The sequence below is a fragment of the Eriocheir sinensis genome, chromosome 67, assembly GCF_024679095.1.
Source record: "Eriocheir sinensis breed Jianghai 21 chromosome 67, ASM2467909v1, whole genome shotgun sequence".
NCBI classification, from domain to species: Eukaryota; Metazoa; Arthropoda; class Malacostraca; order Decapoda; family Varunidae; genus Eriocheir; species Eriocheir sinensis.
Window position 1 is genome coordinate 4,290,514 of NC_066575.1, and position 20,000 is coordinate 4,310,513.

Here is a 20,000-nt window from a genome sequence, read left to right on the forward strand (position 1 = left end):
ACTTTTCCTTCTACCTTTTTCTCTTAATACACGCCAGAGCCAACTTCCTGACTAACTAGCTAACTTACAAGACTTCTAAGTATATCCGTAATTATGTAAAAAGAGAAAGAACGGGAGATTAAGATAGACACCTCTTATCATGTAACTGACTGCTCTTTCGCCCACCTCTTCGGATTCATTACAGGAGCAGCGAGTAGCGGGCTTTTTTTTATTGTTGTTTCCTTTTTTGTGCCCTTGTGGTGTCTCCTTTGCTGTAAAAAAAATAAGACAGACAGATGGATAGACTAACTTATCCCTCTATCTTTTTTTTTTAATCAACACCACTGCCACTCTTCTAATCAACTAGCTAATTACCAAGACGTCTATTTTTGAACCCACAATTATTGAAACACAGAGAACGAGACAAATAATCGAACGGATAAACAGGGACCCCAATAAACTTTCCCGCTGTCTTCGCCCTTAATTAAACTCCCACACCTCAACTTGTAACCATTTCGTGTCTCATTCCGTCGCTTTACTCTCATTCCGAGGCAAGATTCAACAGGTTTCTGAGATGTTCATGCCGCGGGGAACGACATTAAGTTAGAGAAAAAAATATTATAGTCCTTTTGGCATCATCTTAAGTGCTCTTAATGGAAGGGAAATGTTGCCGAGATTAGAGAGTGGCTTATTTCCTCGTCTCCCTTACTATGTTGTTTGAGTCTGTATTTGTCTGTCTGTCTGTCTGTCTGTCTATATATGTCTGTCTCTCTATATATGTTTGTTTGTCTATATATGTCTGTTTGTCTATATACTGTCTGTCTGTCTATATATGTCTGTCTGTCTATATATGTCTGTCAGTCTATATATATGTCTGTCTGTCTATATATATGTCTGTCTGTCTATATATCTGTGTCTGTTTCTCCGTGTCAATTTAAGTCTTTCATGTCTTTCCTAATAACTTGTATACGTATTTTTTGCCTGTTTTTCAATTTCTGCAGCAAACAATTATCATATTCTATTTTTTCCTTATAAAGATGAAGAAAAAAAGGCTGTCAACATTAATCTATATCCTCGTACGTGTTAATACTTTAATTCTTTTCCATTATCAACACTTTTTCTTTCTTTTACATTTGATTTTTATTCGGGCGACAATCTCCTTTTTTACTTCTTTTAACTTCCTTCATTCTCAACAAGTTACATTTTTCGATTATCTCCATTTTTTTTCTCTATTCGTACCACAATTTCCTTTTTTTGTCTCTGTTTCTCCTTCCACGCAAAAACATGGAGGAGAAAAGCAACAAACACACACCTAATGCTCGGCTTCGCACCTGAGTCTACCTCTAACTCAGTAACAAAGGTGTGCTAATCTCCTACCTTGTCCCTCACCTTAATTAACTCTTTGTCTGTGTCAGCAACTCAACACCTGCCACCTCTCACCCATCCCCTTTTCCTCCCCGCCTCTCCGCCACTCCACCGCCGTCCATATCTCATCCCTGCTCTAGCCCTTCTCTCTTCCTCTCCTCCCTCCTCTTCCCTTTCTCTACTCTCCTCTCTCCTCCTCTTCTCCTCCGCTGGTGTTCCTTCGCATCCTCATTTATCCACATCCTCCTCTTCCCTCCCTTCTACCCTATTTAATATGTCTCCATCATCTCTCTCCTTCGTTTCAATCTCTTCCCTTCTCTATCTCTTCCTTCATATCTAGGTCTCCTCCGTTTTAAACGTTGTCTTTCATCCTTTCTTGTTCAACCTACCTACAGTATGCGACAGGACTTTTTTTTCCTCTTGTACAAAAACAAAAATAATAATAAAATAAACCACGAGAAGCTAATGACCCACTCTCTAATCTCGGAAACATTTTCCTCCCATGAAGAGCACTGAAGATGATGCCAAAACGACTATAATAATTTTTTTCTAACTTAATGTCGTTCCCCGCTGCATGAACATCTAAGAAACCAGTTGCATCTTGCCTCGGAATGACTGTAAACAAGGACTCACGTAACTGACTGCTCTTTCGGCCACCTCTTTGGATTCTTTACAGGAGCAGCGAGTAGCGGGCTTTTTTTATTGTTTCCTTTTTTTGTGTGTGCCCTTGTGCTGTCTCCTTTGCAGTAAAAACAACAACTTACCTCTTACTTTTAAACTATTCACACTTCATCTTTAAATAACACAGCATAAGGCCTAAGAATCTTCCTTCATTTTCCTAACATATAGAAGTCCCCTTTATATATGAACGGTTCCTTCCTCCACGTTGAGTAATCCCCGGCTCCCTCCTTCCTATCGATGGTCTTTAATTCTCCTCCCAGACTCTGACAAAGGATCTGAACCTCCCATTCGCCGACCTTCCGTCCGTCTAAATGAAATCCTTTGTTCGGGGGTGAGCAGGAAGCCACCTCTATTTTCGTTTTTCTTCGTTTTTTCTTGTATCATTTTTTTTATGAGTGTATCTACTGGTGCAAGTTTTTCTTCCTTTTCACTCCATTTTTATAGCTTTTCCTCTGTTGTGTTTTTATATTTCCTTTATATCTACATTCTCACCTATACACATTACTCTATTTCCCCCTTTTTTCTTCTTCCTCTTTCCTAACTTCATTCGCTTTTCAATTTCCACTATTTAAAACCTTCCTTCCTTCCTATCTTCTTCCCTCTCTCCTTTCTTCCATGTCTTCCCTTCTCCTTCCTTCCCTTACATCCCTTCCTTCTCTTCCTTTTACTGCGTTTATTTTTCATTTACATCAACACTTTCTAACCTAACTTAACCAAACCTATCCTAACCTAACCTCAACCAACACCTACACACACACACACACACACACACACACACACACACACACACACACACACACCTCATTATAGCACCAAAAAGGGCTCCGTGGGTACTTTTTTTAAATAGTAGCAACACATAAAGAGGAAACCAACAAAGACACGACACAATCTTTCTTCTTCAAACTTGTCAGCGAAAAAATGGGGAAAAAATATATGTATACGGCCTTGTCTAATCTTATAAAGGGCTTACGTGGAAGAGAAGTATTAGGAGTGTTACTAATGCGCTTAAAAAAAAAAAAAAAAAAAAAAAAAAATCAGAAAAAAACGTAATTCTTGTAATGGTAAAAAGAGTTACATGGTAGTGCGTTTGTGATACCTTGAGTGCTGTCAGAATAATACACACAAAAAAAAACATGAAAAAAATATATTCCATGTAAAAAGACAAATTAAACAAGGGCTGAGAAGGATGATGGAAAAATGGGAAAGAGGTAAAATCAGTGTCTGACATATATTGCAAAACAGGAGTAAAAAAAGAAAAGGAAAAGGAAAAGACTAACATGATGATACAGCGCAAGAAAAAAAGAAAACTGTAATATATAGAAATAAAAACAGGGATAAAAAGAGGCAAAGACGAAAAAGAAAACGATTAAAAAGAGGCAAAGAGATGACAAACTACAAAGAAAAAAGACCGATAAAAAGGAGAAAAAAATCAAAAGTGAAAATTATCATACAAAAAAGAACGAGCGAGAAAAAGGTTGATAAATGAAAACGGAAAAATAAACATATACGACTAAATAAAAAGTACATTAACGTGGTATTAGAAAAACACATGTGAGCAGGTGAAGAGGACAGGTGATAGTTGAGAAAGAGGAACAAGAATTGAAAAGACATAACAGCCATAGCAGAGGAGAAGTCAAAAGCCATTCAGTTTTCCTAAAGTCTAGCATACACGATCACCCTTTGTTCTTCCCCTCTCAACACAAACACACACACACAGGAGTCACCCACGAGTGTTTCTAAAAGGCCTTCCTGTCATTGCCTTGTGTTGTCCTGTATCACTCTTCCGCCGCTTCCGTCTCCCCCAGATGAAAAAGTTTAGGCCTATTCCTGCCCCTCTCAACGCGACGACTGGCTGGGTTGTTATCTATTCTTCTATTTGTTTTCTTTTGTTTTCATTTTTTCGTTCGTCTGATTCCTTTGTTCCTTGCTTCGTTCCATCTGTTCTGTTCTGTTCTTTCCTCCGTTTCCTCCCTCCCCTTCTAAGCACTTAATTCCTTCCGGGTGTGACTTTCTTTTCTCTCTCTCTCTCTCTCTCTCTCTCTCTCTCTCTCTCTGTTCCCTTCCACGTCTCCTCGTTTCACCTTTTCATTCAATTATATTTTATTTCTTACGACGAATATTTTTTTCTTCCTCGCTTTCTTTCTCTCTCTTTCTCCCTCTCTTATTTACGTTCTTCCTTCTTTCTGCTTTCCCTCTTTTTTCTTTTCATTCTTGCTATATTGCTTTTTCCACCTTTCCAAAAAGACCTCTCTCTCTCTCTCTCTCTCTCTCTCTCTCTCTCTCTCTCTCTCTCTCTCTCTCCCCCCAGCTAATTTTCTCAGGTGATCTTAACTTTTTTTCCTACCACTTCTTACACCTTTCTGAGCCTCCTCCTCTTCCTCTTCCTCCTCCTCTTCTTCCTCCTCCTCTTCTTCCTCCATTAGGAAGACACAGGGCGGAGGACAAAGAGGAGGGACGCATCTCACTTCCTTTGTCTCCGGAAACTAAACTACGACTGCGGGTCACTCTCTCTCTCTCTCTCTCTCTCTCTCTCTCTCTGAATGTGTGTGTGTGTGAGAGAGAGAGAGAGAGAGAGAGAGAGAGAGAGAGAGTTAGTGAAGGATAAAATTCCACGCATACAAACATACATTTAATTTACAAAAAATATATACACATGAACAAAAGATATATGGATAAAAAAAAAACAGTAAACGTATACAAAATTTGATCATATTGTTCTGTCCATGTACACACACACACACACACACACACACACACACACACACACACACACACACACAGTCGGACCAGAGTAATATCAGTGAGATACTACATATACATACACATACATAAATACATACCCTTACTCGTACACACGTTTGTATACACTCACATACACAGCTACAAACCAATATCCTGACCACACTCACAAACAGACAAACACACACACACACACACACACACACGACTAGGACATAAATTAATGGAACAATGCAAGTACACACACACACACACACACACACACACACACACACACACACACACTAATACATTCTCTCTCAGCTACAATATGGAGAGCAAAACACGAAAATATCTTGCCGAAAAATGTGTGTGTGTGTGTGTGTGTGTGTGTGTGCCAGTGAACTTTCCAGTGTAGGAGTGACTGAGGGGGTTGGGGAATGAGGGGAAAGGGATGAGCGGGGGGAGAGGGGAGGGGAGTAAGGGAAAGGGGTGAAGGGGTGAAGGGGAGGAGGGGAAGGGGTGCGGGAGTGAGGCAAATGTACTTGTATGCAAAACATTTTAAGAGTGAGGGAAAAAAACATGAATATTGATCCAGTCCCTCCATTCCCCTCCCGGTCATTCCCCTTTACTCCCGTCTCCTCTACTCACTCCTCTTTTCCTCTTCTGACCCCCTTTTCCCCCTCTCTATCTACCCTCTCTTCCATGCCCTCCTGACCTCTCTTTTTCTTCCTTGTCTTCTTCCCTTCTTCCACTCTATCTTTCCTCCCTCCCCCCTCTTTTCACTCTTCCTCTTTCCATTCCCCTCTATTCCTCTCTTCCCTTCCCCTCTTCCCCTCTATCTTTCCCCTCTTCCTCCTTCCATTCCCTTCTATTCCTCTCTTTCCTTCCCATTTTCCCCTCTATCTTTCCCCTCTATTCCTCTCTTCCCTTCCCCTTTTCCCCTCTATCTCTTCTCCCTCCCCTCTTTCCTCTCTTCCTCCTTCCCTTCCCCTCTTCCCCTCTCTCCCACGTTCCCTTCCCCTCAATTCCCCTTTTACCTTTCCTCTTTTTCTACTCTCTACCCCCTTCCCTTCCCCTTTCTTCCTTCTTTCCTTCCCCTCTCCTTCCTCCCTTTCTCGTCTATTTCACTCTTTTCTTCTCCTTTAACTCTCTCCCCTTTCGTTTCCTTTGCTTCCCTCTTCCCTTTTTTTGTCCTTTTTTCCTCATTTATCTTCCAATCTCTTCTCCTCTTCCTTTTCCGTCTCTTCTCCTCCTTTCCTCCTCTATATCCCCTTTCATTTAACTCTATCCCACTAGTACCTTCTCTCCCCCTTTCCATTCCCCTCCATTCCCCTTCCGTTTCCCTCTATTCCCCTCTTCCCTTTCCCCTCACCTCGCCTACAAATGGGTCGCTGAGGTTCAAAAATTTCCCCTTTTTTAATATCCCATCCAATATTGCCAACGCAGCTGCCTTTCCCCTCATTCGTGTGTGTGTGTGTGTGTGTGTGTGTGTGTGTGTGTGTGTGTGTGTGTGTGTGTGTGTGTGTGTGTGTGTGTGTGTGTGTGTGTGTGTTAATTACTTTTTGTGGAGTATAAAAAAAAAACTAGACTTTCTTATCTAATTATTTTTTGTATTTCTTTATTCATTCTTTGTTTCTTTTATTATCTTATTCCTTTATCATTTAGCTATTCATTTGTTTCTCTTTCTCTCGTTTGTTTCATTTTTTCATTCATTCATTGTTTATTTTTTCAGTATTTTCATTCTTTATTTAAGTTCGAATTCTCTCTCTCTCTCTCTCTCTCTCTCTCTCTCTCTCTCTCTCTCTCTCCACCTAAACTTCACCTCCCGTCTGCTTGTTTTCCTCCCTCGCTCTTAAATAGACAAACGAACTAACTTTTCTTTCTTACTAACTTTCCAGGTCCTCACTAACCACAGCGGTGACGACGAATGACTCCCCCTTCTCTCTCTCTCTCTCTCTCTCTCTCTCTCTCTCTCTCTCTCTCTCTCTCTCTCTCTCTCACCTGTACGGCCTTCTCAGAGCTCTCTCCTTACCTGAAAAGACAAAAAAGATAATTGTTAGTGATGATTTTTCTTAAACTGGATAAATAAAACAATAAAACAAACAAACACAAGGATGTATAACGTTTTCATAAATAGAATACCAAAAAAAAAACTTATATATATTTTTGTTAAAGGAAATAAAAAAAAACAATCATGGGAGTAAAACGTTTCCATGAATAAAACACGAAAAAAAAAAACTTAAGAGAAAAATTCATGTTGAGGATTGGCGATAAAAATGTATGCAGCTGTTTAAAATCTGGAAGAGAAGTAAGCCGATCCGATAAAAAGAAAAAAAGAAAAGAAAAAAGAAAAAAGAAAAAAGAAAAGAAAAATCCTTCGCTTCAGCTTAGCATAAACTCAAAACTTAGAAGCGTGTGTTCATGTTTATGTATGTATGTATATATGACTGTGTGTATTTATGTATGTATGTATGTATGTATGTATGTATGTATGTATTGTAAATAGGTGCATATATTATTACTGTTTCCGTCTGTGTTTATCTGTCTCTGTCTGTGTCTGTCTCTTTCTTCTTCTTCTTCTTCTTCTTCTTCTTCTTCTTCTTCTTCTTCTTCTTCTTCTTCCTCCTCCTCCTTCTCCTCCTCTGTCCACAAGAATGAAGAAAAAAAAAAAGAGGGGAAGAATTGAGATAAAAAAATCGCCCACATAAAAACGAGGAACAAAAGAAGGGTAGGAGGAAAGATTGCACAGCCTGGGGCGGGGAGAAGAGAGGAGGAGGGGAGGGGAGAGGAGGGGAGGGGAGGGAATAAAGGTTAAGGCGGGGGGTAGGAATGGAGGGGTCGTGGCGTGGAGGAGAAGGGAGGGGAGAAGGAAGTGGCAGAAGGGTGTGGAGTTTCTGAGTGGAGTCGGAGGGGAGGGGAGGAGGTGGGGTGGGTAGGAGGTTGAAAGATTGGGAGATAAAAAAATGTGGGTGGGGTGAAGGAGGGGTGAATTGTGAAGAGGAATGCGGTGGGGTGATTCTAAGGGTAAGCGTGTGTAAGGAGGGGTTATTATTGGGTGGGGAAGGGTTGGGGTGGAGTAGAGAAGGAGACGGAGTGGATAGTGTGCGGATAGTGGAGGAGACGGAGTGGATAGTGTGCGGATAGTGGATAGTGGATAGTTGTGGGTTTGAGCTGGGCGTGATTGGGCTAGTTAGGGTTAAGGGGAGCACGAGAGGGGAGAAAGTGGAACGGAGGGGGAGGGAAGGGAAGGGAAGGGAAGGGGAGGGAAGGGAAAAGAAGGGAAGGGAAATAAAGGGAAAAGAAGGGAAGGAATCAAATAAAATGGAATGGAAAGGAAGGGAAGGGAAAGGAAGGGAAGGGAAAATAAGGGAAGGGAAATAAAGGGAAGAGAAGGGAAGGAATCAAATAGAATGGAATGGAATGGAATGGAAGGGAAGGGAAGGAAAAGGCAAGGAAGGACAAGGGAAGAAAGGAAGGAAATAAGAAGATGGATGGGAAGGGAAAGGAGAAGAGAAAAGAAGGAATGTGATGGAAAAGGAATGGAATGCAAGGGAAGGAAAAGTATAGAGAGGACGGGAAAGGAAGGGAGGGGAGGAGAAAAGGAAAGGGAAGGGAAGGGAAGGGAAAGTTATGGAAGGGAAGGAAACGGAAGGGAAGGGAGGGGACGAAAATAGCAAGACAGGGAAAGGAAGGGAAAGGAAAGGCAGGGAAAGGAAAGGCAGGGAAGGGAAAGGTTGGGAAAAGAAGGAAAGGAAAGGAAAGGGAAGGGAAGGGACGAAAATTAAAGAAAGGGAAATGAAGGGAAAGGAAAGGCGGGGAAGGGAAGAAGAGGGCAATGAAAAGAAGAAATAAGAATTAAATAAAATGAATTGTAAGGAAAGAAAAAGGAAGAGAAGGGAATAGAAGGGTCGTGAAAAAATGGGAAAGGAAAAAAAAGTTAAGGGATAAAAAGGAAGTTAAGGAAAAAAGGAAAGGTAAAGGAATTGGTCTGAATAAGGAATGCAAAAAGGAAAGATGGAAAAAGGAAAATGGAAAAGGAAGTGAAAGGCAAGGAAAGGAAAAATAATGGAAAGATAAAAAAAAAATACAAAAATAGGAAAAACATAACACACAATAACAAGGAAGTGAGATACAAACGGCAAAAGTAATATAAATAAAGTGAACGAGACGCCATAACAAGGAAACGAAAGGAAAAATAAAAATAAAAACATACGATTGAAAAAAGGAAGAAGAGAAGGAAGAAAGAAATAAGGAAGACAGGGAGAGGCACAGAGAGAAAGGAAGAAGGGAGGGAGAGAGGAAGGGAGGAATGAAGGTCGATAGAGAAAGACGAGGAAGAAGGGTGAAAGAGGAAGGGAAGGGAGTGAAAAAAAGAAGAAGGAAGAGAGGAAGGGAGGAATGAAGGTCGATAGAGAAAGACGAAGAGGAAGGGTGAAAGAGGAAGGGAAGGGAGGGAAAAAAAGAAGAAGGAAGAGAGGAAGGGAGGAATGAAGGTCGTAGAGAAAGACGAAGAGGAAGGGAAGGGAGGGGAAAAAGAAGAAGGAAGAGAGGAAGGGAGGAATGAAGGTCGATGAAGAAAAACGAAGAGGAAGGGTGAAAGAGGAAGGGAAGGGAGGGAAAAAAATAAAAGATCAGGAAGAGAGTGAAAGGGGAGGGAGAAAACGGACATAAAGGAGGAGGAGGAGGTGGAGGAGGAGCTGGAGGAGGAGGAGGAGGAGGAGGAGGAGGAGGAGGAGGGAGCACCACTAAATTGATTACCATTACTCTTCCCCCCTCTCAGTAACCCTTTTCCATTTACCCATTTTTACCTTCATATCCCTTCCTACCTCCTCCCTCCTCTCCCTCCTCCCTTCCTCTCCCTCACATCTCCCTTGCCATGATTTTAAAGAGGAGTAATGATTGATGAGAAGAGGAAGAGGGAGACGAGGGAAGAGAGAAAAGAGAAGAGAAGAAGAATGGAAAGACGAAAAGTAGAAGGCGAAACCAGGAATAACGAAGATGGGAAGAGAAAAGAAAGAAAATGGAAGGAATAGAAGAAAGAAATATGGGTTAAGGGTAAGAGATAAAGAATAAGGGAAGAAGGGAAGGAAGAAAGAAACACATACTAAAGATAATAAAGAAGGGGATAAAAGGAAGGAAGGAAGGAAGGAAAAAACATACTAAAAATGAGTTAGTAAATAAAGAAAAGGAATAGATAGAGAACACGTGAAGTAAAGGAGAAAGAAAAGAAAGAAAAAAAGAGGAAGGAATGGGGGAGCATGTGATAAAGGAGAGAAGCGATAAAAAAAGGAATAAAAGAGGGAGGGAAGGGGGAGGAAAGGGGGAGGTAATGTTGAAGGGTGAGGGAAGGGGGGAGGGGGGAGAGATAAAGACCTGGTGATTATGTGGAGAGAGAGAGAGAGAGAGAGAGAGAGAGAGAGAGAGAGAGAGAGAGAGAGAGAGAGAGAGAGAGAGAGAGAGAGAGAGAGAGAGAGAGAGAGACGATGAAGGTCAATGAGGAGAAAGGTTGGAGGAGAGGAAGAGGAAGATAAGGAGGAAAAGTAAGAAGAGGAGGAGGAAGAGGAAAACCAACCCCAGAGATAGACATTAACTTGAGTTCTTTAAGCGGAAGGAGGAGGAGGAGGAGGAGGAGGAGGAGGAGGAGGAGGAGATGGACCGGAAGAATAAATGAAGGAAGAAGGAAGGAAGAAAGGGAGATAAAGGGAGGAAAACATAAAGCAGAAAGGGAGAAGAGAAACGGGAAAAGAAGGAAGGAGAAGGAGTGCAAAGAACGAAGGAGAGAAGGAAGGAAGCAAATCAGGAGATGAAAAAAAAAAGCAGTTATATATAGGAGGAAGGGGAGGAGGAAAGGGCGCGTGAGGGGAGAAGTAAAAGAAGAAAAGGGTAAGGGAGGGAAGGGAGGAGGGGTAGGATGGGGAGGGGAAAGGGAAGGGGGTGAAAGAAGGGGAGGGGGGGGGGCCGCAGAACCAAAAATGATCCCCTTAACCCCAATGACTGTGTTTGCGTGGCTACCAAAATTGCACACACACACACACACACACACACACACACAGAGGGAGGGAAGAACAAAGAGAAAGGGCGCGATCAGTGTTACCAATCTGTGTGCGTTCGTAGCTATGCAATATTTCTTTGATTGGCAATACTGTCGTGCAATTTTATCCTCACACCTGTAAATATCAAGGAACACAGGTGAGAGGAGGAGGAGGAGGAGGAGGAGGAGGAGGAGGAGGAGGAGGAGGAGGAGGAGGAGGTGAAGAGGTGAAGTGGAGGAAGTGGAGGAAGAGGTGGAATGTTTGAGAGGGAGTGATGAAGGAGGGGGAGAGAGGAAATTGAAGAGGGGGAAGAAGAAAAGGAGAAGGAGGAGGAGAGAAAACAGTTGAAAACGGAGAAGGAATTGAAAGGGAAAACGAGGAGAGGAAGGAAGAGGAAGAACAGGAGAAACAGGAGAAGAAGAAGAGAGAGCAGTATGAGGAGAAATAAGAGAAAGAAGAAGAGGAGGAAGAGGAGGAGGAAGAGGGGGCAATACAATCTACATCACCCACTCCCCCCTTCTCCCTTTCCCTCCCCCTTTCCCCTTCCCCCTTATCTCTCTTCCCCAAATCCGCTGCAGTGCCCATCGATCTCAGGACATCAGAGGGAGGGGGCAGGGAGAGAAGAGGGGAGGGAGGGAGAGAAGGTAAGGGAGGGAAGGAAGGAAAGGGAGAGAGAGAGAGAGGAGTTAGCTAAAGTTATGTTGTGGGGATGAAGAGGAAGGATGGAAGAGGGAGGAGAGATAGAGGAGGAGAGGTCAAACAGGGAATGGAGTGAAGGAGAAAATGAAAGGGAAAGAGAAAACGAAAGTAAGAAAGGAAGAGTAAAGGGAGAGAAAGAAGGAGAAGGGAAGACAGGGAAGAAGGGAGATAGGAAAGAAGATAGGAGGGGAAGGAGGATTTTAAACAGAGGAAACTGAAAGGCGAATGAAGTTAGGAAAGAGAAAGAAGAAAGGAAGAATAGAGTAAAAAAATAGGAAAATAGTTGAGGAGAAAGAAAAAGAAGAGCAATGGAAATAATTAATGCACAAAAAAATAGGGAAAACAACTGAAAATGAGGTAAATTGGAAACATGGAAATACACGAAAAAAAGAAAATAAGAAAAAAGAAAATATAGCTAGAAGGGAGAGTAAGGGAAAGAAAAACAAGAGCTAAATTGATATATACATTGTGAGAAAGCTAGAAAAGAGGATAAAAATATACAGGAAAACGAAGCAAGGAGATAAAAAAAGTGAAATAAAACAAAGGAGAAGGAGCAGGAAAAATGATAGATAAGAAATAAGAAAAACAACAACAAAAGGTATGACAGGAAAGAACGCGGAAGGAAGGAGGAAGAAAGATAAAGAGAAAGGATGAGGAAGAAGAGGAAGAGGAAGAGGAGCAAGAAGAGGAGGTGGAGAAGAGGAAGGAAGAAGAAGCTAAATTGATCGAGAGAAATAAGAAAAGAAGGAAAATAAATATGGTAAGACAAAGCAAGAAGAGATAGCAGGTGACGTCGCTTGAGGAGGAGGAGGAGGAGGAGGAGGAGGAGAAGGAGGAGGAAGAGGAGGAGGAGGAGGAGGAGGCCTGACCTGTCCGCTTTCCCGTTCGGCCAAATACATTGCATACTCAGGAGAGCTGTTATACGGATTACATGGCTGCTCCTCCTCCTCCTCCTCCTCCTCCTCCTCCTCCTTTTCCATTTTCCTCAGACAGTGTATTTTCTCTTTCTTAGGACCTTACGTTGCCTAATAGTATTCCAACTCTCTCTCTCTCTCTCTCTCTCTCTAATTGAATTGTCTTATTTTCCTTATTGTATTCTCAATGTCGCTTACGCTGGAACAAGAGACGCGCTGTTTTTTTTTTCCTTCTTCCTTAACAGTATTTTTTTCTTTCTTTCATCTTCTCTTGTTTACTTTATCATTTTTTTCTTTATTCTTTATTCTAATCAAATGGAGATGGTAGCGGAGAGGTGGAAAGAGGAGCTGGGATTATGGATGGGTTAATGGGTGGGGAGATTAATGTATGGGTGGAGGGTGAGTGTATGGGGGAGGTTAGTGGGTTGGTTAAATGACGGGTAGATGAAAGGAGTGGAGGTCATGGAGTGGAGGTTAGTGGGTGAGTTAGGGGATAGGGGGATGAAGGGATGGGTTGTGGGTGTTAGGTGGGTGTGTGGAATGGAGGATAGTGGATGGGTTTTAAGGGATGGGGGTATGAATGGAACTGTTTGTGGGTGTTGGGGTGGAGGATAGTGGATGGGTTAGGGAATAGGGGATGAATGGAAGGGTTTGTGGGTATTGAGAGTGTGAATGAGATGGAGGTTAGTGGGTGGGTTCAACTTAGGATATCTTTAATTTTGGACGGGTGGATGAGGTTGAGGTGTAACTTTTCTTGTTTTATTTTTTCCTTGGTGTTTTATTTTTTGTTGTATTTGGGAGCAGCGGTTCAGCATATTCGTATAATCTGTATGGGCAATGAGTTACTGCGCTTTTCTGTTTTAATGTTCTTTCTTTTCTTTTCCTCCCATATTTTATTCCGTCATCATCATTGTCATTTTTTTTATTCCATTCTATCCTTTTCCTCCTCCTCCTCGTCCTCTTGCTCCCTTTGCTTTTTTTCTGGAATCTTACAAAAACAAGGAAAATTAGGAAGTTACTGTTTTCTCCTATTTCTTCCTCGTCCTCCTCCTAATATTGGTTGTTTATTCTTCATTCTTCTCTTCCTCCTTTTTTTTCTTTACCTCAGTTTCCCCATAAGCAAAACGATCACCACACAGTGTCAGTCTCTCCTCCTCCTTCTCCTTCTCCTCCTCTTCTTCCCCCTCCTTTTCTTCTTCCTCCTCCTCCTCCTCCTATAAAAACATCAATATCACGACGGAATAAAAAATGGAGAGAGAGAGAGAGAGAGAGAGAGAGAGAGAGAGAGAGAGAGAGAGAGAGAGAGAGAGAGAGAGAGAGAGAGAGAGAGAGAGAGAGAGAGAGAGAGAGAGAGAGAGAGAGAGAGAGAGAGAGAGAGAGAGAGAGAGAGAGAGAGAAAGCGTGCATCCCTGTGGTCACTTCAAGGAGCAAATGTAATGGTTTGCGCACAGGCGACCACTTCCTCCTCCTCCTCCTCCTCCTCCTCCTCTTTCTTGTCTTCCTTTCCTTCTTCCTTTTTATTTCCTTTTGTCTCCTTTTGTTGCTCCACTTTAAATATTTTCTTTTCTTATCTCCTCCTCCTCCTCCTCCTCCTCCTCCTCCTCCTCCTCCTCCTCCTCCTCCTCCTCCTCCCTTCGTGTCCCACCATCATTTGTCTCCCTCAGTGTCCCCGTCTGCCTATTTCTCTTGCCCTCTATGTGTGTGTGTGTGTGTGTGTCTGTGTGTGTGTGTGTGTGTAACTATCTATTTTCTTGTCTCGTGTTTTGATAATGATAGTATTGATAGTGATGAATTAATGATGATGATGATTGATGATAGTGACGAAGGCAATAATGACACGGAAATAACAAGTGACTAAGAAGAAGAAGAAGAAGAAGAAGAAGAAGAAGAAGATAAGAGAAGATAAATTGATAACGTACAAGATAATAATAATAAATGAATAATGAAGAATAACGACGATAAAATAGAAAATAATGACACACACACACACACACACACACACACACACACACACACACACACACACACACACACACACACACACACACTTGCAATATTGATAAAGAACGCATGACCTGACCTCCAAGCCTGACTGACCTATGACCTCTTGATCCCCTAAGGCCCCTGCCCTCTCCCTCCCTCCCCCTTCTCTCTTCCTTCCTACCTTCCTTTTTTAACGCTTCCTTACTTCTTTCCTCTTCCTCCTCTTCTCCCTCTTATTTCCTCTTTCCTTGCTTGCTTACCTTCTTCTTCTCTGTTCTTCTTTATTCCCTCTTTTCTTGGTTTTATTTTCTCTTTCCTTATATGTTTTTTTCTTTTCCTCTCTCTTTCTTTTCCTTCGTCTTTCCACTTTCTCCTATTTAATTTGCTTACTTATCATCCCTTTCTCTATTCTTCTTTATTCCTTCCTTTCTTTTTACTTTGTTTCCTGCCTTTCCTCTTTCCTTCATTCGCTTTCTCCTTTCTTTTTTCCTTCTCCTTCCTTCCTTCCTTCCTCCCTCTCCTTCCTTTTCTTTTTCCTTTCTTCTTTTCTTCCCTCCTTGATTTTCCTTTTATCTTTCTTTCCTTCTTCCTTCCCTCCTTCTTTCCTTTTTCCTTTTCTTTTTCCTTTGTTCTTTTCTTCCCTCCTTGATTTTCCTTTTATCTTTCTTTCCTTCTTCCTTCCTCCCTTCCTCTTTCCTTCTACTCTCTCATCTATCATCAATCCTACCCCTTCTTTACACTCCTATTTCCTCCGCTCCATCTTCATCACTGCCTTCTTCCCGTCATCCTTCCCGCTCACATTACCTCCCTTCTTCCCTTCCGCCTCCCTTCTCCTCTCTCTCCTTCTCCTCCTCCTCCTCCCTCAACTCTCCATTACTTTCACCTTCTGGTCTTTAATTTCGTAACACTTTCCGCTAATTTTCCTTCATCTCTGAATTGTCGTTTTATTTATATATCTCTAATTATCTGCCTCATGTCCGGCTGTCGTTCAATTTCAATCTTTTTTGTTTTTTTATTTCAACGTTTTCTCTTCCTTTTTTCACCGTGTATATATAAATCATAAATATATAATAATGATAATGATGATAAAGAATAATAATAGTAACAATAATAAACACCATGATAATCCATTTTTTTCGTGTATATTGTTTTCAGTAGATTTTATTTCTTATCAATATACAACACATGTTTAATTTGTTTCAACTATACATCTAAACTTCATCTACCTCTCTCTCTCTCTCTCTCTCTCTCTCTCTCTCTCTCTCTCTCTCTCTCTCTCTCACCCTATCTTCACATAAATATAACTACAGGTATCTTCGGCTTCATATTTCCAACCAGGTAACTTTCCCCCGATAACTTGATCAGAGAGATTAGCTTGATAACTTTCTCGCCAAACTTGCGTGAGTTTTCCTGCGTGTAAAACTTGATACTGTCCCTCCCTTGGACCCTGACATTTTATTTTTACTATTATTTTATATACTTCTAACCTGATGGATAAACTTTGCTCTATTGTTGTTGGTTTGTTTTGCTGTTAATGATGGTACTTTTCCTCCTACTGCTACTTTTACTACTACTACTATTACTACCCTTACTTCAACTACTACGAACACTACTATTTATATACAACTACTACTACTACTACTACTACTACTACTTCTACTACTAGTACTACTTCTACTACTACTACTACTACTACTACTACTACTACTACTACTTCTACTACTACCAGAGAGAGAGAGAGAGAGAGAGAGAGAGAGAGAGAGAGAGAGAGAGAGAGAGAGAGAGAGAGAGAGAATATATTTCACCTCCCCCCTTCCCAACCTTAACAGACAGACACACGGCCGCCGAGACACAGGTTGAGGGAACAAGTTGTAAGTTCAGAGCGAAACTTTGCGAAAACATGTAAATTATGAGCCCGAACGGCATGAAGTAATTGCGTGTTGCAGATGTGTTCGTCTCTGTCATTGTGGAACGTATGAGGGGGAGGTGTTTCTTGTGTGGGGGGGAGGGGGGGTACGTGTGTGTGTGTGTGTGTGTGTGTGTGTGTGTGTGTGTGTGTGTGTGTGTGTGTGTGTGTGTGTGTGTAGTAATTGTTGTAGTAGTAGTAGTTGTAGTAATAATAAAAAAAAGAAGAAGAAGAATGAAGGTAAAAAGAAGAAGAAAAGTATAAGAATAAAAAAATCAGAGAAAAGAACAAGAACAAGAAAAAAAGACGAAGATGAAGAAGAAAAAAACCGAAAAATTACGAAAACGATGAAGAAGATGCCGAAGAAGAAACACATGTAGTAATATTAATAACTCGTAATAATAGTTGTAATAGTAGCAGTAGTAGTAGCAATAGCCCAAACAACTACTTCAACACACCCCGTCCTAAATATCTCCCCCGCCAGTTCCACCCTTCACCAACACCTGTCTCTCTTCTCCCCTTCCCTTCCCGTTCCCTCACCGGCCCCTCAAACCACACCACATCAAAGGCTCCTCCTCGCACTCTTTTCACGCACTTTTTCCGGGTTCTTCCCCCACCACTGTCATGCTTTTGTTCCACGCCTCACTCACGCTGCAGCCCCCTCACACTCACACACACACACACACACACACACACACACACACACACACACACACACAAGGATAGGGCGATAAAAATAGGGAAAGAGGAAGAGAGGCGAAGTTAGTTGGCGATGGGTTGGAAAGAGGAAGTGAAAGAGGAGGAGCGGGCAGAAGAGGATAAAGAGGAGGAAGAGGAAGAGGAGGAGGAAGAGGAGGAGGAGACTGAGTGATCGATGCATGACGCCACACTTAATAATGATGGTGATAAACTGATGATGATGATGATAATAATAATAATAATAATAATAATAATAATAATAATAATAATAATAATAATAATAATAATAATAATAATAATGAAGCTAAGTTAATAAAGAGCGAAATATAGAATAAATATGCATAAAAAAGAGGTGTAGGAAGGAAAGAATGAGAAAACAAAATGAGAAAAATAAAATGAAAGGAGGAACAGAAGAAAAAAAAGACAAAGAGGATTTAACGAAGAGGAGGAAGAGGAAGGGAATGTACAAGAGGAGGAAGGAAAAGAGAGAAACTGAATGAATGAAGGGAGAAAGGAAGATGGACGGGAGAAAGTAAAGAAGAAAGAGAAAAGGAAATTGAGGGGTGGTGAGAGGTGAAGAAGAGAGAAAGGAAGAAAAAAAAAGGAACGAGACAGAAAAAGGGAAAGGAAGAAAGAGAAAGAGACATACAGGGTTAGGAAGGAAGGAGGACAGGAGATAAAAGAGAGAGGAGAGGGAGGAAGTAAGAAGGAATGGGTGAAGGAGCGTAAGGAAGGGAGGGAAGAGAGGGAGGAAGGGAGGGAAAAGAGGAATAGAAAGAGGGAGAGAGGGGAGAAAGGAAGAAAGGGAGAGAGAAAGAGAGGGGGGGGGGGAGGAAGGTGTCAAGATAGCCGTTCATTTGTCTTCCTGAGAGAGAGAGAGAGAGAGAGAGAGAGAGAGAGAGAGAGAGAGAGAGAGAGAGAGAGAGAGAGAGAGAGAGAGAGAGAGAGAGAGAGAGAGAGAGAGAGAGAGAATATGAGAGTAAGCCCACAATGTGTTCCTGTGTGTGTGTGTGTGTGTGTGTGTGTGTGTGTGTGTGTGTGTGTGTGTGTGTGTGTGTGTGTTCCTACTATTCTACACGATCCGAAAACGATAATTCATCTTTTTCTTCCTATATTTTCTTCCTGTTCCTTTATTCATTTTTATTTCCATATTTATCTCCTTCATCATCATCTTCCTATCCTCCCTACTTCGTCATCTTCCTACTATTATCTTTACATCATCTTATTCCTCCTTCTTCCTTCTCCTTTCCTCCACCTACTTTTAAACAAACTTATTTTTTCCACTCCACGTATCCTCTCCTTCTCCTCCTCCTCCTCCTCCTCCATCTTGTCCTCCTACTTCTGTTCTCTACCAATCCTCCTCCTGTCAATTCCACTACCTACTTCTCCTTCCCCTTACTCAACTTGCTCCTCCTCCTCCTCTTCCTCCTCCTCCTCCTCCTCCTCCTCGTCAGCGCTGCAAACAATGGTGTCTTTAGTCTCCCCGCGTTGGCACTGATGTTTCCTTCCTGAGCTGGCAATACTGTTTATGATGGCGGGGAGGGAGGGGAGGGAGGGGAAGGGGGAGGAAAGGGAGGAGTATCTTAGCTCTATCATCTATAATATCTTCCCCCCTCTCGATCTCCCCTCCTCCTCCTCCTCCTCCTCTTCCTCCTTGATTCCCCTCCCGAGAGAGAAAGTATCTTCCTCCATAACTCCTTACAGTTCTCCATTCCTCCATTCCTCCTTCCTTCCTCCCTCCCTCCCTCCCTCCCTACCTACCTTCATCCCATCAAAATTCCTTCCCTCTTTTTCCTCCATAATATTCCTTCCTTCCTTCTCCTTTCTTTAATAGCTTGATCTCCCCCTCCCTCCTTCCTTCTTTCCTTCCTTCCTGTCTGCCATTTTTCTCTGTCTCTTTTATTTCTCTCTTTCGGCTTATGTCTCCTTCGTAGCTTCCTTATCTTCTTTTTATTTCTTGTTTTGTTGCTTACTTAAATTTCAATGTCTCCTCCTTTATTGTTTTTATTTCTTTACTCCCTTTTTCGTTTTTTTTTTCTTTCGTATATATTGATTCCTTCCCCTCAAACGCCTTGGCGCCTCAACATTTTACTGCGCTATCTTCTTACACACACACACACACACACACACACACACACACACACACGGGATCGCATTTCCTTATTGATGTTGCATAAAATAAAATAAAATCAACTACTACTACTTCTGCTTCTACTACTACTACTACTATTACTACTACTACTACTACTTCTACTACAACTACTATCATCTCGACCAAATTAAATAAACCTTGCTCAGCCTAAAATGGCCCTTCTTTTATCCTCTTCCTCCTCCTCTTCCTCCTCCTTCTCTTCATCCTCCTCTCCCACCCTACCTCCTTCCATCTCCTACCTCTCAAATTTTTCCTCCCGCTCCCTGCAATCCTTCTTATCCCAAAATATATTCTTCCTGAACCATCTCTCTCTCTCTCTCTCTCTCTCTAAAGAATGTTATTAGTAAGCAGAACTGATTTTTATGAGAACAAATAGATAGAAATAACAAGAAACAGTGAAGCTAAAAAGAAAAAGAAAACTACGACAGGATGGAAAATTATTGTTATGAAAAAATTGTAAGGTCATAAAATAAAGATATATATGAAATTGCAGAAAGGCAAGGAGATTGACAAATTAAAGAAGAAAATAACAAAAAAAATAATAATAAAGACAAATCTAAAGGACAAGGAAAACAAGGACAACACAAGCACGTGGAAACTTTATACACGAAACAAAAGGAAAATTCCGACGAAGAACTTACAGGCAAATAGAAAGACAAACTGAAGGAGAGAAGAAAATCACCAAAAGCGTGATAACAAATAAGAAGAGATAAAAAAGGAAAAAAAAAAAAGAGAATTAGGAACGTACTTACAAAACTTAAGAAAATAAAAGTTGAGACGATAAAAAAACATCATTAATTACATAGATCCAAAATAGATTCAAAAATAACACTTAAAAATATATAGATGAAAAGACAAAAAATACAAAC